The sequence below is a fragment of the Erithacus rubecula genome (assembly GCF_903797595.1).
Source record: "Erithacus rubecula genome assembly, chromosome: 5".
Lineage (NCBI taxonomy): Eukaryota > Metazoa > Chordata > Aves > Passeriformes > Muscicapidae > Erithacus > Erithacus rubecula.
The window spans coordinates 26,690,153-26,703,279 of record NC_136687.1 but is presented as its reverse complement, the minus strand read 5'-3'; the positions used below and the strand labels follow the sequence as shown (position 1 = coordinate 26,703,279).

The window sequence follows — 13,127 nt, the reverse complement described above, 5'->3', positions numbered from 1 at the left end:
CCAGCTGGAAGATTTATGACACTTCTGTATATATACATCAAAGGACACTTTGCATCCTTATTTTACATTTTAATAGTTGAGTTGGCTTTGCCCTATAAATAATTAATACCACTAAGAATTTAACATCTGAAATGATAAATAGCACTTGGCAGTAATAATGTATTGTTTTTATGCTAACAGGGCATAATTCTACCTGCTGGATTTCAAAAAGCCATAGTAGAATAAATTGTATCACCACTTGATTTATTATCATAGAAAAATGGAAAGATCAAACTCCTGGGTCTTGTCACATGGGTACTTCAGTGCTGTCAACCTTTTAAAAGATAGAGGCTATGTTGAATTTGTCTTTTGAGTATGTGAGGCTTTCCACCCTCCAAGCCTTTTCCAGGGACAACAGTGAACTGTCTTGCCCTGCATTCTGGCAGAGGCCAGCACAGATTGCAGAAAATATTTCAGAAAATCTGTTAGTGCATGTTTGGTACTGAAATCCTAACAGGATGGCTTTTTTTCCTGCTTCAAAATTCTATTACTTAATCCTGGGCTTATATTTTGCATCACAGGAATTTAGTACTGAAATGTGGCATGGAGTTCTACAAATTATCTACATAGCTAGACAATTTTTTTTCCAAGTTTTAATTTAATTTTGCTCCTCTCTTTCATTTTCATATGACAACTCTCTGTGGCACTCACTTTTTCTCTGGTCTGCCTCTTGCTGTGGTTTATCTTTCTGCTGTGCAACACCTTCATACTACCTCTAAATTAAATAATTTCCTTTTTAAAACTACAGGTTTTTTTATATGCAAAGCTTTAATTTTTTTAGTAATATTTTTGTTCAATTTTTACATTGCTTAATCTTCCAGGAAGCAGCATTTTTCAAAAATATGTTATCTCTTTTGTAACTGCAAATATGTAGAGATTCTTCCAATTAATTCTTTGGCACACAAATATTCATGGGAAAATTGATAGACAGGACCTCTGGAAGTCCTCTGTCCCAGCTTCCTGTGTCAAGTGCCATGAACACCAGAGCAAGCTCAGCTATGTCCTGAAATCTTCCAAGTATGGAGTCTTTCTCAACATTGTGTTCACACACTGTCTGCTCCTAGAAAAATGGATTTTCCTAATGTGCAGCTTCAGACTAGCAGTGAACAATTTGTGGTGATGCACCTTCGTTATATTGTCACAGCTGAGGCTCCACATCTTTGTAACTGCTCCCCATGTAGTTAAAACTTTTATCTTCCCCATCCACATCTTCCCCACACTAAACAGCTCCAGCTCCCCCAGCATATGTTCTCTGAGATCTTGACCATCTTAGTAGTCTTGCACAGAGCTTTGGTTTTAAGTCACTCTTGAACTGGAGTGGGGCTAATGCAGAACTGGCCATATATTCCAAATGTGACTTCATCAGGACCAAGTAGAGGGAGATAGAATTTTCCTTTGGTCTCATATTTAGCTTGGCATGCCAAGCCTTGGTATGCTGTAAGCCTTGAATGTATTTCAGCAGGATTGGCACTCAGATAATTGTTTACCAGCCTGTTTATGTTCATGCCATTATTCTACCCTTGTGTGTCTTGGTAGAAATTGTTAGATTTTTGTTGTCCTTCTCTGGAGCTCTGCTATTCAGCATTGCCAGATTCTCACCTACAGAAATCTTCTATGGATTTCTTGGGGGCAGGAGGAAGGGGTTATGCTCCATGTGCTCATCCAAGCATAATCATAAATTTTACCAATTTTACCAATAAAATTTTACAATGTAGGACTAGTTATAGAGTAGTTTGAGTTGGAAGGAAACTAAAAATTAGTCAGTTCAACTTCACTGCAATGAGCAGGGACATTAATCTAGGCAAGGCTCAAAGACCCATCATGCCTGACCTCCCTGACCTCCTTGAATGTTTTCAGGGATGGGCATTCACCACCTCTCTGGGCAACAAACTTCAAATATCATGAAGAGTGGCTTGGCAACTACATTAGCTAGTTCCCTCAGGACTCAGGAATGCATGTCATCAGGTCCCATACCCTTAACTGTGTTCACAACTGTGTCCATGTGGTCAGAAACTGGATTTTCTGTTACAGTGAGGAACTTTCCTACCTCAGACCCCATCCTGCTGTCCACTCACTGGAGAGATGAGGGAAGAGAAAGTGACAGTGAAGACTGGAGAAGAAACAGTGTGGAATATGTCAGCTTTCTCCTCACCCATTGTTACTGGATTATCACTTTTGTTTATCATGGCCTTCTTTGACCTGCCTTTTCTGACTGACATACTTGTAGGAGCACTCACTCTTCACATTCATTGTCCAGTTAAACTCCAGCAGCACCTTGGCCCTCCTAACATTCCTACACAGCCAGGCAGCATCCCTGTACTCTTCCTAGGATATCTGTCACTACTTCTACTGCCTCGTATTTATTTCTTGCCTATTATTTTGATCACCAGGTCTTAACTATGTTGGTCTCTTTCCTTCCCTTTTTACCCAGTGGTTTACCTAGTGGTTTGCTCTTGTAAACAATTTGCAGTTTCTCAGATTCCACAGAACATGCCTGGCTGTGTCAAAAGCCCTTTTTAAAGTAGTGTTTGTCATTGTTTGCATACATATAAATTTCCACACAGAAATCTCTTGCTGACTAGACAGAGTGTATGCAGGCCATTGAATTTACTGAGCTATTTCTTCAAGCATATATGACTCAGAAATGTCATTAGTCAGACTGGAATTATTATCTGCATGAAGTGACTGAAGTGTTTTGAAAATTGAATATAGCTCAGTGTTCATGTTAATTTTTATAGAATGCTCTGCAAATTATATAATTGTTCTAGAACAGTCTATGTCTTAGGCTGCTATTAAGCATCAATCAAAAATAATCTACCTTTAACCAAATTTTCAAAACATGCAATAATATGGAAGAAAATGTTATGATAGAGTTCATAGAGAAAGTACAATGAAATGTGTAGAGGTTGTTAATTACTGTATTTGAAATGAACATTATCTAGTACACATAGAAATAAAGGTGATTTCACACAAAAAGCCCAAAAACAAACCAGCTAAACAAAAAACCAAGCAACAAACAAACAAGAAAAAAAACACCAAAAAGAAAACCAAAATCTGCACAAAAGGCCTCAAATATAGCCAAAGCCAACCCACTGAGAGCTTTTTGAACCCAGCAAGTTTAGTTGATACTGAGATCATTGCTAAATAGAAATGAAGAATGAAACGCAGATCAAATATGCAATAACAAGTAGCAAGTAACAAGCAATGGAATTCCCAAGTTACAGGTCAATGGAAAGAGACACACGAATGAAAAAACTGGTTTAAAGGGGTATGGAGTAGCAGCAGAAATTCATAAAAATAAGTGAGGTAAATAAGGGTGAGAAATTAACAACACATCAAAATCCAGATTTTTTTTTATATCAGCCATTTAATGATCACACTTATTATAGGGCAATGGAGAGGTATTGTATTTCAATTGGTGAAACAATATCATTGCTACATAACATTAAATGTCTGTATATAAGTAAAACATTTATTACTCATTGGTCTGGGAAAGACTCCTTTGAATCTCATTGTTCTAAGTATCTTTACAAATAATGACCTTTTTCCCTCACTGAATGGTTTTATCTCAGTCCATTTTTACTCAAATTCATTTTTGTAACTCCAGAAGAAAATGGCTTAAGGACTTCCCATTTGAAAATACTTTTACCATTTTTAAAATTTGTTTCGAACTAATTTTCTTTTTTTAAATTGAGTGTGTGTAGGGGAATGTAAAGTTCTTTTTCTTTTTTGCAACTATAATTTAGTTTCATAAACTTGTGTCAAAATGACAATTGTGTTGTGTGTTTTTATTTTTGTAGATAAATTATCATACTGATCTGGTATTCGTTCTTTTTTTGCAGTCTTTATTTAATTTTCTGGAAAAAATACTTTGAGGAAAGGGGATTTTGAGAGAATACTTAGAGACTTGATATAAGCAAATATTATTTCTGTAGTTTATTGTTCTCCTTTTATTCCCAGAATGAAAGGAAGAGGGAAACTGGTTTAAGTTTTCTTCACTTTCTTTTTTTTCCACATGTCCTCAGTTTCATGTATAGTAATATTGAAAAACTTGTCATATTAATAATTTTAAAATCTAGACTTTCACCCTTTCTCAGTATTTCTAATTAATCATTAGCATGTACTGTCATTAAAAACCCATTAATTTCGACGTATACTAATGTCAATACAAGATCAAATTAACCTAAAAAAACAACATATAATCTATTCCAGACCTCTGTGTTATATTTAGCCTGTTCCAAAGGGAATAACAAAACAGATGGACCTGCCAACAATTTTTCATTATTTAAAACTGAAATCTGTATGATATACATATGCAGAAGAAAAAAAATGGCATATAAAGTGTACCTATTAACATTCTCTTTTATTAGTCTTGATTCAATCTATTTTCTTACACATGTAAACTTAGACTCTAATCTCAGAATGGTACTTCATGTATTTTATCTCAGAATATGTGGAGATAAGGTTAAAGATTTTTTTGAGAAATGTGCTAAAACAGTGCATATAAGAGCATTTAGGATTCTGGTACCATGTTACTTGTTTTAATGTAGTCCTTTGTTTACTCTGTGATCATTTTTGTTTTGCTGGTTAGAGTCTTTTTCTTCCTTCTGAAATAATTCAGTGGCAGCTTTAATTCATCATGCAATTGTTAAATACATTCTTGAAATATACTGTGGAGTCTTAGATATCAATGAAGCTTGTTGGTAATGTAGGATACTTCAGCCAATGCAATCTATCTTCCTAGAGTGCTATATAATAGCAACATACTCAGCATTATGTGATCATATCTGTCAGTGTGATGCAAGGAAAAATGCAATTAGAATCTGAAAATACATTCTGGAAAAGGTGCCTTTCAGAAAATGTCTAAGATCTTGACATAACTGAGTTCTTTAAGCTCTTTATGGCATTGACAACCAGGAGCTTTAAGACAGATTACTTTATGGGAACTGAGGTTACCAACACTTTCTCCTTCTACTCTTTCCATTATTATGTAAATTGTTTATGGTGAAGATAGGGACTAACATGGCTCTGAACGTTTGCAAACATTGGATTTACAAAGATAAGGTCAGAAATGTAGAGATAGGATGCTTTTCAGTCTGCATATAGTATTTATTAGACCTGTTAAGTTGACTTCTTTGGACATTTGTATAAAAGTGTGCATGATGCATGGAAGGTAGTACCAACCTAAATTTTGACTTTGCATCATGGCATCAAAAGGCAGTACCTATCTGAGAGAAAAATTTCAAAGCTCTGGGCAACCTCAGTGTAAGGATAACTAAGTAAAATTGAATTGCTGAAGAAATCAACTCAGGTTGCTTATGGTCTCCATTTCTGTGTAACTATTATGATAACATTTGGACTTCTATTATAAGAATTGGAAATAAACTTCACATTTGACCAGGTTGTCATAATAGGGTTGATTTTCATCAGGGAGAAAAAATAATAAGAAAAAGCACTAGATCTCATCTTTTGTCACATTTATATTATTCTTAAAAACTTTGTCAAGATATTAAAACTCAGATGCTGAAAATTGCATTGCATGCATTTGCTGAAATACTGACAAGAAATGGGCAGCAGAAATCTCAGTGCCTTCACCTGACTCATGATTTCCTTTGCAGCAGGCACTGGGAACCTCTTCATTTCACAATATGGGGTTCATGTTAGTTCATCATATTCCAGGTTTGAGCCTTGCCAATATCTTCTGTTCTCTTTCTTTTTTTGTAATGCAAAAAAATGAGATAAAATCATTATCTTTCAAAGCTAAGTAAAGTTCACCCAAAGGATCTGTTCTTTTTTGTAAGGTAGATCAGGCACTAAAGAAAGTTGCCCAAGGAACCTTTCCAGTCCATGGAAGCAGTCCAAGTTCAAAGTGGACAATGTCCTAAGCAAGCTGCTGTAGCTGCTGTGAGCACTGAGGCAGGAAGAGTCAAACACCAGAGGTGCAGTCCAGCTGCAATGGTTCTGTGCTTCTATTGCTGTTTTAATTGACTGAAAGAATACATGCACCACTACTGATACTGTATGAAAATATTTCCTGTAATCCAAGGCACACTTCTAAATTTCTATGGTTTTTAGACCTGTTTTTCAGGTGCGTTGTCAGGTGAGATAACTTGAAAGGTTTACCTACCAGGCAGATCAAACATTATATATATTGTTTTTGAAAGCTTGATGCCCTTCTATCTGTTTGAATAATTCTTTCTTTATTATTTGACAGAGGCACTTAGGTGTGATTATGCATATGGATATCTTTATTTTGCAGTGTGCACAGTGGTACACTACTCACAACTGGATTTCTGAGGTTTCATTTCAGTTTTCTGTTAAAAGAACATAATCAAACAGATCACTTTCAGTCTATTGTCAGCCCAATTTCCAGGGCCTTTCTTCTTTTGCTTTCCATTCTGTATCTAAAAAAGGACCCTGCTCACCTTTCTCCTGTGAGTGTTGAGGAATATAAGTATGTGAATAATTTACTGCATATATAATTGCACTACAGAATAACTTATGTAGGTATTCTTGAAACTGCCTTACTGTCTGCACAGTAAGAAATTGTTTGTTCCATTTTTCTACTACTTCTTCCACAAAAAACACCCCACACATACAGATTGTATCAGTTACTTAGACATGAAAAGGGTACTTTGTTTTCTTCCAGTACAATAAAACTGTCAGTTATTGGTGATCACTACAGTAATTTTATCATAATCCTGAAAGTCAAGGCAAATATAGTTTTTTAATCAACTAAGTGTACCTACATTTTGCAGAATAATGAAGGCAGCAATAAGTGCTGAAATTTACGTGTTAAATATGTTTCTGTTTCTATTCAAGGGTAATATTAGAACAAATTATGATGCCTATAACAACCAAAAGGGCAATCACTGACAATTCAGATATACTTTATTACTCATCTCTTAAAATTCTTTCTTTCTTTTTTTTTTGTTTGTTTCTTTTGTATATTTTAATATTAAATATGCTTGCAAAAATATGCAGATATGCTGCATTTGGATATCTGTAAAATTTTGTATGAAAACAACATTATTTCTGTGAATGGTCTCAGTAAAGTCCTGTAGATACAGTAAACATGGAAAAAATATATTCTGCAAAAATTAGTAAAGTGTAAATTTTAATGTATTCTACCGTCTTTTGATTTTTCTTTAATTGTGTTGCTTGGATATGTGCAGTGTTATAGAGTGGGCTTAAAAGAGATTGAAATGCATTTTATACAAGGATTTTCTCAACAAAGATGAGGTATCTTGCAAAGATACATACTGTATGTAATAGTTTCTGCATAGAAATTTGAAAAGAATTACAGAGAGAACGTCAGGAAAGGGTTTTCAAAAGTCAACTGCCCCACCCTTTGCTGCAACATAGCTTAAACTGTGCATCATTCCTGATATGTCTGTCCAAAAAGTTATGCAAAATCTTTTCAAATGAATATTGCACAACTTTTGCAAGATCTTTCTGGTTCAGTTTCTATATTCTACCAACACTCACTTGATTCTCAGTTCCCTCATTCTAAGTTCACTGTTTATTGTTTTATTATCATTAGGCATGAATCACATGTTTTTGTATTTTATTATTGTGTGCTTACTTTCTCTTCACCAATTTGAGCAATGTCATCAATTTTAGTCCTTCTTTGTATCTCTCTTACTTTCCCCCCCTCACATCCCTTATTATTCAATGTTTATTTGCATTGCCCCTTGCATCATCCTTATCCTGCTTTGGTTTTTCATTGCTTTTCCATCTCATAGCTCTCATGGGCATCTTTCAGCTTCCTACAAATAGCTTTTTTGGTTTCTCTTCTGGTAGAGTTCATGATATTTTTCAAAGGATTCGAGGTAAGTTGATCTTTACTGCAACTCCTTTGCCTTTTAAAAGATAAATGCCAATTCTGCCTTCTAGATTTCACCTTTACAGTTTGCTCTCATCCATCCTTTATGAGTTCTCACAGACTTTTTACTCATAGGCTGTATAATTATGAGCCACACAGCAAAAAACTACCATGGTGCAATATGAACAGATCAGTAGAAAAAACAGTTTGTACCAAGGACTCAAAAGCTAGAGTATATGTATGCATGTTTATTTATTTTAAGATTACTCTGGTGCCCTGGAAAAAAAAAATCCTTGTTGTACAGTTGCTCAAAGACAGCCAAAGGAAAGCTATTTTACAGACTGTTGCTTTCAGCTGTCCAGGCTTCCTGCTGTTGCTTCAGAGAGTGCCAGATCTTACTTTCATCTGTTTAGTGGAGGTGACAGGAACACATGGGTCTTTTCATGCCCTTTTCCATCAAAGCAAGTCTTATTTCAGCTGTTGTTCACTTAAATGCAACACATAGTGCCTATTGCTTCCTAACTTTGTGTTTGGGTATTGGCTAGAATGGAAGAGATGTTATCTTAAGTCTTGTGATGGAGGCAAATGATCAAGTAGACACCATGAAATTATGACTTTCAATGTCTCAGTTGTTCCTTTGTATGAGGAAAAGGCAGGATAAAAGAGAGGTGATGTGCAGTTTTGTGTTTGGACAGATGGAATTTCAAAATCTTGGGTACAACTGAGAGTATATGCAGAACTTAAGGACACAAAGTGACATAGCTTAGACCCTTGACCATAATTAGTACTATGACTGCAACGTATTGAATCTTCTATGAGACCAAAGAAGTTGATGGAAAAGGAGGGTTGGAAAAGGGAAATTTAGAAAAATTTAGAAATTAATTTAGAAAAAAAAAAAAATTAAAAATTTAAAAAAAGTTAATTTAGGAAAAAAAAATAGGCAGGCAGGTGAGACAAATAATAAAAATGCTGAAGAGGGATACAGCAGCTCAAGCAAGAAGAAAATATATTCAACCATAGGAGATCTTGATATAATATAAAAGAACAACTTTAGCTTGAGGGCATCTGGTGAACTGGTTGCTGACCTTGAGACCTTTAGCTTTTTAAGTGGTAAAAGATGCAGAAAAACACAGGAGGTCTCTGTATTTGAGAGCATTCTGTTGGTGCATGTGCACTTGGTACTTGCTGTGGGACTTGCTTGTGCTGCAGATCACACATTGATTCAGACCTTTCTGTTCCTTTTAGAGACTGTTGCTGCACTTTGAACAGACCTTCTGATTTAATTTCATCCAAAAGGAATCCCCTTCACATGCAGAAAAACTGCCCCACAATGTGAGCCAACATGGAGTAAGTGGGGAAATGAGGGATTGATGCACTCTACTGCTCTGAGCTATGTCACTGTTGTAGACACCTTTTAGCTAATATTTTATCATTTGCTGATTTTGTATACCTCAAGATGAAGGTCATTTCACTCATTGGGCTTTAAAATACGTAGGTTATACAACTACTCATAAATGTGTACATCCTTTCCTTTCAGAATCTTAATCCTTTATCACTGGTGCACCAATTAAAACAGAAAACCAATTTATTTTGACCTTTTGACTAAAGAAGAAATTTAGAAAAAATGCATAAGAATGCAGGAAAAAATGCATACGAAATGCTAATATTCTTCAGTGTCTCTCAGAAGCCTTTCTTCTCCTTTGGGTAAATTAGTTTGTTAAAGAGCTACCACTTCACTCTAATTTCTTTTTCACCTTCGGCAAGTCTCCCAGGAAATTTTAACTAAGAGTCCTTTCACTGGAGTTTGCCTTCTTGAAAAGCACTGCTTTTACTTTTAATTATTTTCCTTCTAATCTAACTTCCAAGAATTTTGTCCTTTTGTGACCAATCTGAACTACATTACCACTTAATCTTCCCATTCACTCTTTATTCTCTGTTAATTAGAACCAAAAGGGAAGCAGTGCCTATCCACTCTTATTACTCCTCACAAAAGCAGTACAGGAGTTTCCTCTTCATCCTGTCTCCTGCTGTATTCATAAAAAATGTTAGCCAGCCACCTATATTATCACTGAGGACTGTGCTTTGGTTCACTCTTCAAAAGTACATTGTCTAATTATCTACCTAACCAGAAGATCCTTCTGGTCTTCGAAGTAAATCCCAAAGTGGTAATGTTGTTTGGGGTTTGTTTTGTTTTTCTTCTTTAAGTTTGTACATGTCCTTTGCAGTGACTTAGCAGTTCTTTCTCCTTTTTTGGTCTGAACCTCAAAACAAGTGGATTTATCCATGCTGCCTTACTGTTCTTCCTCAAAAAGATGTACTATGTGAATTTGAATTCTTCAACCTCCTTCTCTCCTTAGATTGTTATATTGCTACTATCATTACAAATCAGCTGTATGAGGTAATATCAGGTGGCTGGTGAATCTCAAATCCAGCCTAACTCATGATTCTTGGTGAAGTGACCTGTACCTTTGATTCCACTAGCACTGAGATGGGTTCTACATTTGCTGTTGGGGATTGGACCATTTGCTTCCTAAATCAGCTGCTTTGGAGGGTGTCCATTTCAACCTCCATGTCTGGTACTCCTGCATTCCTTTCCAGCTGGTCAATCACTTTTTCACTTTCTCATGCCTATTGTTATTGATATCCTTTTGCACCATATAGGCTTCTCTGTTTCACATAGGTCTTCTGCTAGTTTCCTAAAGTATATGTGCAGGGACTCTTTCCTTCCTGATTTCTGCTTTTGGAAGATATGGGTCTGTACTCCCTGGTTTCAGCACAGAACTTGTACTGAAGAATTTTCCTCCACAGTTCCTTTGTGACCACAACAGCAGGTAGCTGCTCTGTGTCCAGCCTTCGACCTCAGAGCTGCCTGAAAATTATCTCATGACAAAGGTGATTCTGATGCTTTTAAGGGGCTGAATTGTGATACTAAACTTTTTTCTAAAGTCCCTTAAGTTTCCCTGTTATGTAAGTCAGCAAGCCATTGAAGTGTTGATTCACAAATCCATATCTTGCATTGTGCTTCTGTGATCAGTTTAGACACACCATAGGAAATTTACGATATCTGAGAACAAACTATCATCCCTCGAAATGATGCAGTGGTTTTTTATTTCATATTTTCTTGTGAAATTATCCCCTTTACAAGGTTCCTCCCATTTGCCAACACAACTGACAACTTCTTAATGATTTTTGTTATGCTGAGCTATATGCAAATAGATTGGGTAAGTCCTTTATCCATTGTTGTTTTAACACTCCTTGAAAAACTGAAGGTTAGTATTTTTACTCTCTTTGAACTGCAGAGAAGGAACTGGAAGCTGCAATTTAGGAGATGAGTGTTCAATTGAGCAGGCTGTTAGATAAAAAAGGAGCTATTTTCAAGCAACTTTGTGGCATTTCTTACACTTTCATTTTCTTTGCCCTGATAGCACAAGATGGATCTCTACAGCAAACTACTTTGCTCTTTGTCCCATTTATTTTATTGAGTGTATCAATAGAGCAAGATTTTTTTATTAAAAGATGTGTAGAAGTTCTTTTGGAAGGCATGCAGTGTTTGTTCTGTAATACTAAGCAACTATCTGAACTTAGATAATATTAAGACTTCAGTGTTATGTAGTCACACTTCTTGAATAGTAAAATTGTTTGATACAACACTTTTTACACACATGAAAATACTTTTTCTTTTGGCAGTAATAGGATCCTTAGACTGGACTGCTTTAAAAATTGATTTCTTTAATGCTCTTTAATGCTACAATGTGATCACAGAAGCAGTGTAATAGGTCCTACTTTATGATATTTATTTTGCTGTAAGAAAAGGACACTTTGCTAAATAAAAGTGCCAGCCCAGGGAACTACTGAAGGATGTGTTTGGCTGTGAGTACCTCAGTACCTCTGTGTATGGCTCATGAGGTTATTGTAAGTTAAGTCTTTATAATGAATACAAAGTCATATTATAGCAAAATACTTAGGAAGGTACACATGCCTTAATATAAGAAAGTAAAAATTAAGAATCAAATTTCTTTGGATGCTGAAATCTGTATCAGGGAGTATTTTAAATATAGGACTAAGACCTGCAGGTAAGGGTCTGAGCTTATGAAGCTTGTCTTAAAATGGCTCTCAGTCTTTTGCGACGGAGCAGCATGGATTTTATTATTAAAAAAAGTCTTAGGGGACAAAGAATGTTGACATTAAGGATTTTGAAGGCAAATTACTACATTTTTTTTCAGTAAGTTTTTTATTACTTATATGAACCGAATGGTTATTTAGAAAAGAGCAGCCATTAGAGTAATGTTGTCTATTATAGTCTATATATAGTCTATTATATCAATAGACTAGTCATCATAAGCTAAGGAGGTAAAAAAAAAAAAATTGTCCCTTTTATAGACAGGTTAAGTACTCTAATAAGTACATAAAAGAGAAGTTATTGTCTAGCCAGTTTGTGGAATCCAATATTTAAATTTATTTGTTATGATGACAATATCTGATTTTTAGCATATCAATCAGAATCAGAACAATATTGCAGAAATACCAGACATGCTGAAATCAGCAAATGAGATAATTTTCTTTGCTTAGCCATGGTAAGTGTTCACAAGCTGTGCTTGTTCTGGTTTTTTATTCTACTTAGAGAGATATGGGTGATAAAGGCAGACTAGGAGCAACATGAAGCATTAAGATGCAAAATAATACACAAAGAAAATTAACTGTGGTTATTTAGTCTAAGCAATAATATATCTGAAGGGCAAACAAAAGTAAATGCATTATAGCACTGGAGTTTCAGGCTATGCATGAAGAAAATACTTTTAAAGAAGTAGAGACAATATCGTAATTTGCCTAAAGAAGATATAGAATCTGCCTTTAAGGGAAAGAACAAGAGAAAACCAAACCATTGTGTCCACATTAGTTTAGATAGAGCAGACTTCATAATAGTACAAGAGAATAATATTCTTTACAAAACATCTGCACTAAGCCCACTGCTCAATTGAAAACATGCTTTATAATTTTTGAATGGTTATAAATGCTGTCAAAAGAGTTACTAATGCTTGTTTAGCTCTTGTTTTTCTGCTGCCACACTTAGAGATTAGTGTCACAAGAACTGAAGTTCTGGTTGTGTCAGGCTTTTTGAAAGAGCAAGGTCCAAACATGAAAAGCACAAAACATGTAATTGCATTAACACAAACTATTTCATTCATGTGACTGAATGAATTGCAAGGCATTGCAGCCCAAGTAATCTTTTTACTTCTCAAAATCTAGACAATACTACAATAGT

General features: G+C 35.3%; 1 protein-coding gene across 2 annotated transcripts in view; it reads left to right on the top strand.

Annotated features, from left to right (window-relative positions):
• SGCZ (sarcoglycan zeta) overlaps positions 1 to 13,127 on the top strand; it is a 397,649-nt gene that overhangs the window by 267,176 nt on the left and 117,346 nt on the right. Inside the window, exon 3 of one of the 2 annotated variants that reach the window (XM_079307200.1) lies at positions 9,110 to 9,211. The exons of the other annotated variant lie outside the window; for it this stretch is intronic. The gene's annotated coding sequence lies outside the window, so the exon portion shown is untranslated. The remainder of the gene's footprint in view (positions 1 to 9,109; positions 9,212 to 13,127) is intronic. 2 annotated transcript variants of the gene reach the window in all.